Source organism: Macaca mulatta, chromosome 8, assembly GCF_049350105.2.
Source record: "Macaca mulatta isolate MMU2019108-1 chromosome 8, T2T-MMU8v2.0, whole genome shotgun sequence".
Classification (NCBI taxonomy): Eukaryota; Metazoa; Chordata; class Mammalia; order Primates; family Cercopithecidae; genus Macaca; species Macaca mulatta.
In genome coordinates, this window is record NC_133413.1 from 44,472,183 (window position 1) to 44,483,316 (window position 11,134).

Consider the following 11,134-nt stretch of genomic DNA (forward strand, 5'->3'; position numbering starts at 1 on the left):
GGCATAGTGGTGTTCACCTGTAGTTTCAGCGACTCAGGAAGCTGAGGTGGGAGGATCATTTAAGCCCAGAAGATTGAGGCTGCAGTGAGGTGCAGTGAGCTATAATTGCACCACTACACTCCACCCTCTCTCTCTATATATATATATATTCTGCACTCCACCCTCTCTCTATATACATATTCTCTCTCTCTCTAAAGAGAGAGAGAGAGATCCAGAGAGAGAAAGATTCAGACAGAAAACTTGTATGTATGGATGACTGGGCCTGGGTGAGAGAGACAGCAAGTGTGAGGTCCAGACAGAAGACATACATGTATGGATGATTTCAATATATTATAATTGATTTCAATATATTATGTCAAGCACTAAAATAAAGGTATAATGTAAGGGTGGAGGACTTATAAAGATATAAATGCAGAGGAAGGCATGATTGAGACTTTCTAGAGAAATAAAGGAATGTGTTTACAGATGAGGTAATATTTGAGCTGAATTTTGTGGTTGCATAGGAGCTTCCTAGGTTGGGAAGTTGGAGATGTCCTCACCTGGGCTCAGAGGGTGAGGTGTGTGCGAGGGCGAGGAGGTGCACTCAGGTGCTAGTGAGAGATTCTGTGGCTGCGGCAGATGATGGAAGGACGAGATGAAGCAAGATGCAGACCCTGATATGCTGTGCTAAGAAAATCAGATTCTATTCTCTGCACGATATAAAGTCATTGGAGATATTTCAGACTGAGAATGGCATGGTCAGCTGGGTGCAGTGGCTCATGCTTGTACCCAGCACTTCGTGAGGAGGATAAGGCAAGAGGACCACTTGAGGCCAGGGAGCAGGGAGCACTTGAGGCAGGGAGCCCGAACAACAAAGCAAGACCTTGTCTCCACAAAAAATAAAAAACATCAGCTGGGCATGCCAGCATGTGCCTGGAGTCTCTGTTACTTGGGAGGCTGAGGTGGGAGGATCACTTGAAACCAGGAGTTCAAGACCAGCCTGGGCAACATAACAAGACTCCATCTCTACGAAAAATACAAAAATTACCCTGGTGTGGTGGCACGTGTCTGTAGTCCTAGCTGTTCAGGAGGCTGAGGTAAGAGGATCGCTTGAGCCTAGGAGTTCAAGGCTGCATGATCATATCGCTGCACTCAAGCCTGGGTGACAAAGCGAGACCCTGTCCTCCCACCAAAAAGAAGGAAGGAAGGAAGGAAGGAGAAGAGAAGAGAGAGGAGAAAGAAGGAAGAAAGGGAAGAAAGAAAGAAAAAGAAAGAAAGAAAGAAAGAAAGAAAGAAAGAAAGAAAAGGAAGGAAGGAGAGAGAGGAAAAAAGGAAGGAAGGAGAGAGAGGAAAGAAGGAAGGAAGGGTGAAAGGAAGAAAAGAAGGAAAAAAATGAAAGGAAGAAAAATGAAAGGAAAGAAGAGAGAGAAAGGAAGGAGAAAGAGAGAAAGAAAGAAGAAAGAAAGTGAGAGAAAGGAAGGAAGGAAGGAAAAAAGAAAGAAAGAAAGGGAGGAAGGAAGGAAAAAATAAAGGAAGAATAAAGAAAGGAAGGAAGGAGAGAGAAAGGAAGGAGAAAGAAAGGGAAAAAGAGAAACAAAGTGAGAGAAAGAAAGGAAGAAAGAAAGAGAAGGAAAGAAGGAGAAAGAGAAAGAGAGAAAGAAAGAGAAAGAGAGAAAGAAAGAAAGAGAAAGAAAGACACTGGTGTTATCTAATTTGCTTTCAGGGCACAATGCTGGTGGCAGTGTGGTGCTTAGGTTGCAATGGGAGAGAGGGGAGGCTGGGGGCCACTTAGGACTCAGTTATCATTGCCCCGATGACAATGAAGGGTCCAATTTGAGGCAGTGCACAGTGACAATGGGAACCAAGCAAAGGATGGGAGTCTGAAGTTCAAGCTGCATCACTGGATGTGGGAGTGGGGAGTTGGGATGATCCTGCCCTCTCCGATTTGGTGCACTGGGTGGGTAGAGGTGGGCCTAGAGACAGAGAATTCAGGATGAAAATCAGGTTGAGGGAGCAGGATAACAGGGTGCCTTGAGAAAAGCTGTCCGCACAATCAACCGTTTGCAGGATATCTACTGTGGAGATATAAGAGTAGCCACTGTGTCTTTCAGGAACCATGCTCTCCGTTTTGCCTGTGAGAGACAGAGGAGAGGAGCGGGTGCAGGCACCAGATGCCAGAGGGTCACCAACAGGGGCTGAACAATGCTGAAAAGCGACCCCCTGTCTGTCTATGTCTGTCCGTCTCTGTCTCTGTCTCAGCACTGAGAGAATGTGGGCTTTGGGGCCGGGTCTGACTCCATCACTAGCTGGGCCTCCCCTCCGCTGTCTGCCCTGCTCTGTGCATACACCAGTTCGTCACAGCGCTTCTAAAACCCCACTGTAATCACCTACTTCTATGTCTCTGCAACTAGACCATAAACTCGAGCGGGGCGCGGTGGCTCATGCGTGTAATCCCAGCACTTTGGGAGGCTGAGGAGGGTGGATCACTTGAGGTCAGGAGTTCGAGTCCAGCCTGGCCAACATGGGTGAAACTGCATCCCTACTAAAATACAAAAATTAGCTGGGCGTGGTGGCACACACCTGTAATCCCAGCTACTCGGGAGGCTGAGGCAGAAGAATTGCTTGAACCCAGGAGGAAGAGTCTGCAATGAGCCAAGACTGGACTACTGCACTCCGGCCTGGGCGATAGAGCAAGACTCCATCTTAAAACAAACAAACAAACAAACAAACAAAAAACACAACAAAAAACCCTCTAAACAAATGCCTCTCATCCATTTTCCAGGCCAGAACTTTCCATCTTCCATAGACTTTAGTGCCTAGCATCTACCATGGCCCTACCTTGGCAGGCTGTCAATGGATATGTGTTCAATACAACTCATCAAAGAAAAATATCTGTTAATCTGAGGCCTCGTTTTGCAATAAGACTGGGATTTCGGTCTCTAAAAAGCCAGAGCAATTTTGGAGGAAAGTAGGTATGTGAAGTAGTTTCTGGAAAATGACTTTCGGTATATTTTCAGATTTCCCAAGGCTGCTTGCCTGCTACTAATCAGCACACTGTCCCTCAGCAAGAATGCTAACAACTGAAGTGAAATGCCCCTGTGGCAGCGTCTACTGCCAGGAGCCTGCATCTCCATTATTTGGGGATTAGAGGTGATGGGGCAGTGGGGAGAGGATGGCAGGGAGAAGTAAGTGGGGAGAGGAAAACTTTAAAAATGTTTCTGTTTAAAGGGCGTCCTCTCTGCTTTTAGGCCAGGCCACAAGCTTCATGCACAGGCCACAGCAGCGACGACCTCGCAGAACCCACTCCACAAGCCTTCCTGAGTGGCACCTGGAGCCATGGCTGTCTTTTGAAAAGCGGCACTGCAAGGCACTTCTTTAGCCACAGAACAAAGGAAGCCGTCGTGCAAAGTTCTGGCCAAGGCGCTGCCATATTGATGCCCCCTGGCAAGGATTATGGGTTAACTGAAAATCTCAGGCTGACGCTTCCAGTTTTGTAGTGAGCACCTGGCCCATGGGGACACTAAAATCGAGTAATACTGACTAAGCTTAGAGCAAATGAAATTTCTCAAAAAGAAATTTCCAGAGGTTCCAGTTTCCACACTAATTCCACTCTTTGGATAAAAATTGCAGACTTGTGTTTGAGACCTGCCACCTGTGTCCTCCTGCACGACAGCTGCTGTGGTTCACGTCAAAGGCTGGGTGTCCGATTGTTTATACTCACCCAGGAACGGAAAGTTTTATTTGTTATGCCTCCTGTGTCAAAACCAGTTTGATTTCCATAAATTTTGCTTTCCTTAAAATAAAATCAAAGTAACGGAAGCAAGCAGGTCTTTGGCAGAATCTCACAGGAAATGTTCCATAAAATAAAAGATGAGAAGGGGCATGTTGATGGGGCAGGCAGACAACCACAGGATGTGATCACAGAGATGACAGAAACGTTGCCATTTGGTTCCCTGAGGTCAGAAGGTAAGGCCAGCCCTCCACAAGGCTGGGGAGTGAAGGGCAGCACCCAGGGACAGCACAGGGGGGATGCCAGGGTGACTGGTGCCAGCCACTTTTGCAGACCGTGTGGCCTGTGGCAGGTCATGTCATGCTCAGCCTCAGTTCCTTCTGGTCTTGAGGGCCTTTTACACACCAGTGTTCTGGGAGATTGGGCTGGCATCTGCCATGGCCCCCAAGTTGCTCAGCTCCAGGAGGCACCTTTGGACCGTGTTCCATGCACATGGCCCATGCCTTTGGAGCTGTGCAATGTGCTGGTGCAGGGAACCTCCCTTTCCACAGCAACAGCCTTGGAGTTGTCCTGATTCCACATCAGGCATCTGGCTGGGAGTAGCACCAGGCTTCCTGGACTCTCCTTCCTCAAAGATAGGCTCTGCCATTGTTTTGTTTTAAAATAAAGTCAGGTTGGCCGGGCAAGGTGGCTCACACCTGTAATCCAACACTTTGCGAGTCCGAGGCGGGCAGATCACTTGAGATCAGGAGTTCGAGACCAGACTGGCCAACATGGCGAAACCCCGTCTCTACTAAAAATACAAAAATTAGCCAGGCATGGTGGTGCGCACCTGTAATCCCCGCTACTCAGGAGGCTGAGGCAGAAGAATCACTTGAACCTGGGAGGAGGAGGTTGCAGTGAACCAAGATCACGCCACTGCCCTCCAGCCTGGGGAACAAAGCAAGACTCTGTCTCAAAAAAGAAAAAAAAAATCATTAAGTTGTGTCCATTTGTGCCTTCCTAGGTCCTACGTGCCTCACCCTCCCTGCCTTGTTCCTGGGCACTATCCCGCTTTCCTTCCTCTGTGCCATGCTGTGGCTGACATGTTCATGGGACACAAAACATGGGTGGGGGGTCTGCCATCTTTGGATCTGGGCCCTAAGATGCAGACCAAACTGGGTATCACTCTTCAATTCTTTATTTTTAGGGACAGGGTCTCATTTTGCCACCCGGGCTGGAGTGCAGTGGTGCAAGCACAGCTCACTGGTAGCCTCAAACTCCTGGGCTCAGCTCCCCGAGTAGCTGGGACTACAGGCGCATGCCACCACAACAGCTAATTTTTGTATTTTTTGTAGAGATGGGGTCTTGCTATGTTGCCCAGGCTGGTCTTGAACTCTTGGGCTCAAGCAATCCTCTCACCTTGGCCTCCCAAAGTGTTGGGATTACAGGCATGAGCCACAGCGCACAGCTACGTCTGATTCTTTTCCTTAGATGTAAGTTGTGAATTCTGTTGCATTAGGAAACCCAGTCTTTCTAGGTGTTGAGGTGTATCTGGCTCAACGGTGTGATCTTGGCCCCTCTGTCCCAGGCTCCTACCTTGAGTGTTGTCCAGGCCTTCCCAGGACTTTGGCCAAAGAAAGCTGCCTGCAGTTGAAGCCTCCCTCTAGGGGGGGCCTTACCCAGCCAGGAGTTTCCCTTTGGGCATCTCCATGTTAAAAATGAAGACACCGAGACTGGGAGGGACCAGTAACCTGCCACAGGTACACAACCAGGGGGCTGCAGACCTGGGATCTGAACATAAGAATTCTTGTTTCAAAGCTCATTCTTTCCTCTGTGCCCACTACACTCACTAACTGACGTCTATTTCCAAACACCAAGTTGATGGAAACAACATAAAATCACAAGGAACACTGCCTGGGCTATTTTCCAATTACGACTCTGGGTGTATGTCACCTCCTTCTTAGTCAAACTGTCTGTGATTAAATGGGAGGCTAGAGCTTCACTAGGAAGTGACTGAGCCTAATGACTTGTAGGTGGCGTCATCAGGGCTGTAACGTAGCTGTGTGTGGTACAGTGACAACATTAGTTTCTCCATAAAACGACTTAGTAATTACTTGCTGCCCTTCTGACATTCAAATTAGACTTGCGGCCAGGCACTCTAATTCCGGCACTTTGGGAGGACAAGGCAGGAGGACTGCTTGAGCTCAGTAGTTTAAGACCAGTCTGAGTAACATATTGAGACCGCATTTCTATAAAAAATAGAAAAATTAGCCTGGCGTGGTGGTTCACACCTATAGTCCCAGCCACTCGGGTGAGGCGGGAAGATCGCTTGATTCTGGGAGGTTGAAGCTGCAGTGAGCCAAGATGGCACTGCTGCACTCCAGCCTAGGCAACAGAGTGACACCCCATCTCAAAAAAAGAGAAAAAGATCTAAAAACAAAACAAATTAGATTCTTTGGTAGAAAGTCCTCAGACACAGCTTTGATCCTAATTCATAGCTGTGTTCATAACCTCATGAAGCTCTTGGGTGAGGCTCTGGGGACCCGGGGGGAGTGGGACGGGTGGTTGTCACCTTGGCGCCTCCACACACAACCCCCGCCCCTCCCCCGACCCCCGCCACCCCACCCGCCCCTCCCCCGCCCCTCCCCCGCCCCTCCCCCGCCCCCCCCGCCCCTCCCCCGCCCCCCCCGCCCCTCCCCCGCCCCCCCCGCCCCTCCCCCGCCCCCACAGGTCTGGCTTCTCTTTTACCTTGTCTCCTTGCTCCCCCTTGTGGCAAAGAGTGAGGTGCACATTCAGAAGGCCCAGCACAAAGTCCAGGCTCGTGATTCCAGGAGCATTTCTCAATTTCTGGTGGAAATTCCCCATGGGATAGCACTGTCCTTCTCATACATCTAGGTACTTCCCCATCTTATGCAAGTGAGCCTCACTTTTTCAATTATAAAAGAAATGCATCCCCAAATCTTAGAAATGTTGGAAAATACAGAAAAGTATGAAGAAAATTAAAATCAGATATCTAGAAATTTTGGTAAAATTTTCCCAATTTTTTCTATGCAGTCATGTATACATATGTACATGCAGCATTTATTTATTTAATATACAATATAATTAATCTACCGTCAGCTCCAAAACTAGCCATTACTAATGCCTACATCTGCTCATGTGTGCCTCTTCTTCCCAATCCCTCTGTCTGCCTCCCCATTGGAGGTATACACTGAGATTGTTGTTTTTAGAGACGAGGTCTCACTATGTTGCCTGGGCTGGAGTGCAGTGGCCATTCACAGGCAGGATCAGCGTGCACTACAGCCTGGAACTTCTGGGCTCAAGTGATCCTCCCGCCTCAGCCTCCCAAGTAGCTGGGGATACAGGTGTGTACCACTGTACCCAACTTGATGTTTATGTTTATTGCTCCCTTGCTTCTTAAAGTAAAATTACAACGCGCGCACACACACACACACACACAATTGGGATTACACTGTACATACACTTTTGTTCCCTCCTTTTTCTTTTTTCACTGAGCCTTTCTTCAGGATCATCAAGTATTATCAGAACCCTTGGCTATACCACAACCCAGAATATGGATGTATTATAGTTCATTTAATGTCCTGTAGATGTTGGCCATTTGGGTTGTCTTTTGATTTTGTTTTGTTTTTGTTTTGAGATAGTGTCTCACTGTGTCACCCAGGCTGGAGTGCAGTGGCACCATCTCAGCTCACCGTAGCCTCAACCTCCCTGTCTCAAGCAATCCTCCCAGCACCTCCTGAGTAGCTGGGAACACAGGCGTGTGCCACCATGCTCAGCTAATTTTTTATTTTTTATAAAGATGGGGGTCTTGCTATGTTTTTCAAGCAGATCTTCAACTCCTGGCCTCAAGTGATCTTCCTGCCTCAACTTCCTAAGGTGCTGGCATTACAGGCATGAGCCACTATGCCAGACCAGCCCTTTTTCTTTAAAGAAATGGAATTGAATTACACAGCTGGCTTTAGAATCTTATCATATCCTACACTCATGGTAACTGAGCTATGAAATCTTTACAGAAGAGCTTCTGTTCCCAGCTGGTTTTTCAATCTCTGAGAGTAAAACTATACTAACCTTCCAAGAATTTTATCTGAACAAGGCCACAGGGGAAGACCAGAAGGTTACCTTGGCTCAGTGGGTGACCTGTGCTGGGAGCCTGCTCCCTTGGGGACGGCATCTCCCTGGGACTCTGCACTCGGACGCTGTGGGTGTCTCCCTGGATGGCAGCTCTGAGCACTGTCATCATGCCCTGGACACGAAAGGCGCTTAGCAAACATTCCTTAAAGGAAGGCATTGAGAGTCCCTTCCTAGCTCTAAAACTCTGATTCTATTGATTTGACAGGAGAATGCCATGGTATTTGTATCAGGATTTGGACCGAGAAAGCCCTTTCCACACTTCCCAAGAGTTTAGATCGCAGTGTGAGTGGGGAATGAGAATGTGAGAACCAGTGCATTATTTGGCTGTAGTTCTGAGGTGGTGAAGGCCAGTCTTTTTTTTTTCTCTCTCTCTTTTTTTTTTTTTTTGAGACAGAGTTTCATTCTTGTTTCCCAGACTGGAGTGCAATGGTGCAATGGCACGATCTCTGCTCAGGGCAATTGCCACCTCCTGGGTTCAAGCGATTCTCCTGACTCAACTTCTTGAGTAGCTGGGATTACTGGCAAGCTGGCAAGCTGAGATGCTTGCCACCATGCCAGCTAATTTTTTTTTTTTTTTTTTGTATTTTTAGTAGAGACAGGGTTTCACCATGTTGGCCAGGCTGGTCTCAAACTCCTGAGCTCAGGTGATCCACCCGCCTCAGCCTCCCAAAGTGTGATTACAGGCGTGAGCCACTGCGCCTGGCCAATGAAGGCCAGTCTTGATAAGGACATTAAGTGTGAATCTAGACCCAGCTAACTGGACAGGACTAGAGGGACGGGAAGCAAAGGACGGATCCTTCCTGCAGCAGCTGACTTCCTTCATGGTCTTCTCATCACCTTCTTGCTTCAGGTCTTTCTGGATTACCTGGGACTGGTGGTATTGGGTCCTTTCAGAAGAAAACCTTCAGATAACAGAATGTTGTGAAATTTCCATTAAAAACTTTTTTCTTAACAGATAAGGGTCTTGGTCTGTCACTCAGGCTGGGGTACAGTGTATGATCATAGTTCACTCTAGCCTTAGCCTCCCAGGCTCAAGCCATCCATCCTCCCACCTCTGCCTGCTCAGTAGTCAGGACTACAGAAGGCCACCATAACCCTCAGCTAATTAAAAATGATGTTTTTAGAGATGGGGTCTCACTATGTTGCTCAGCCTACACTTCTACTCCTGGCCTTACAGCATAGGCTGAAGTTGTGGCTCTAATATTCATATGTATATGAAAAATGTGAGTTTTGCCTGTATAGCTTTTAAACTCCTTTCTTTTCTTTCTTCTTTTTGTTTTGTTCTGTTTTGTTTGAGAGGGAGTTTCGTTCTGTAGCCCAGGCTAGAGTGAAGTGGGGCAATCTCAGCTCACTGCAACCTCCACCTCCCAGGTTCAAGCAATTCTCCTGCCTCAGTCTCCTGAGTAGCTGGGACTACAGGCATGTGCCCCCACACCCGGCTAATTTTTGTATTTTTAGTAGAGATGGGTTTTCACCATATTGGCCAGGCTGGTCTCGAACTTATCTCAGGTGATCCACCCGCCTGAGCCTCCTAAAGCACTAGGATTATAGGTGTGAACCACCGCATGTGGTCTACACTCCTTTCTTTTCTTTTCTTTTCTTTTTTTATTTAATTAATTAATTTATTTTTGAGACGGAGTCTCACTCTGTTGTCAGGCTAGAGTGCACTGACATGATCTTGGCTCAGTGCAACCACTGTCTCCCGGGTTCAAGCGATTCTCCTGCCTCAGCCTCCCGAGCAGCTGGGACTACAGGTGCCTGCCACCACGCCCAGCTAATTTTTGTATTTTTAGTAGAGATGGGGTTTCACCGTGTTGACCAGAATGGTCTCGACCTCTTGGCCTCGTGTTCTGCCCACCTTGGCCTCCCAAAGTGCTGGGATTACAGGCGTGAGCCACTGCGCCCAACCAACTCCTTTATTTTCACATGTTATTTACTGATGAGCATTCTCCATATGCCAGGTAAATTATGTGCTGTGGATACATTATTTATTTTTGGAGATGGTGCCTCCCTCTGTCGGCCAGGCTATAGTGCAGTGGTGCAATCACAGCTCACAGCACCCTTGACCTCCCTGGGCTCAAGTGATCATCCCAGCTCAGCCTCCCAAGTAGCTGGGACTACAGGCACAGGCCACCCGTGCCCGGTTAATTTTTGTATTTTTTGTAGAGATGGGGTTCAACATATTGCCTAGGCTTGTCTCAAACTCCTGGGCTCAAGCGATCCACTGCCTCGGTCTTCCAAACTGCTAGGATTACAGGAGTGAGCCGTGGCACCCGGCCTGGATACATTATTTAATATCCACTACAATCCTCTGAGTAGATATTAAGTTAGTTCTATTTCACAGATGTGGAAACTGAGGCAGAGAGAGGTTAATGCTTGCCTAAGACCACAGAGTTGGCAGAGCTGAGACACAAATTCAGCTCTTTGGACTCCTAAGCTCACTTTATTTCCGCTTCTAGGTTATACTACTTTGCTTATGACATTGACCATATTTGGCCTCATTCAGCAGATATTTGTCCAAGTCTTACATTATGAGTCTCTTGGGGACATGTGTCTTATCTCTTATCAACTTCAAATACCTTTCACACAGAGGGCAAATCTGATATTTGATTCAAGCAGCAACTTGGTATTGTGTACTGTGGAGCATCACAGAGTTTGTGCGGGCCTATTTCTTTTATTTCAAAAATACTTAAAACTCAGTGGAAATTTTCAAGAATAGTGCAATGAACACACATACGTTCCACCTCGATTGTTAACATTTTTTCATATTTGTTTTTTCTTTTTTCTGGACCATTTGAGGGTTAGTTGCAGATACATGTTATTTCACTTCTAAATACTTCAGCATGCGTCTCCTAAAATCAAGGCCATTTCTGCATAACCAAGGTACACTAACTTTAGGATTTTTTTATTTTTTAGAAGGAGTCTCACCCTGTCACTCAGGTTGGAGTGCAATGGCACAATCTTGGCTCACTGCAACGTCCACTTCCTGGGTTCAAGTGATTCTCCTGCTTCAGCCTCCCCAGTAGCTGGGATGACAGGCACCCACCACCATGCCCAGCTAATTTTCTGTATTTTTACTAGAGATGGAGTTTCACCATATTGGCTAGGCTGGTGTGGAACTCCTGACCTCAAGTGATCCGCCCCCCTCGACCTCCCAGAATGCTAGGATTACAGGCGTGAGCCACTGCACCCAGGGCCCCCTCAGAAAATTTTACATTGTTGCAATGATAATCTACTCTCTATTCAAATTTCCCCGATTGTCCCAATAACTCCTCAGTAGCTGGTTTTGTT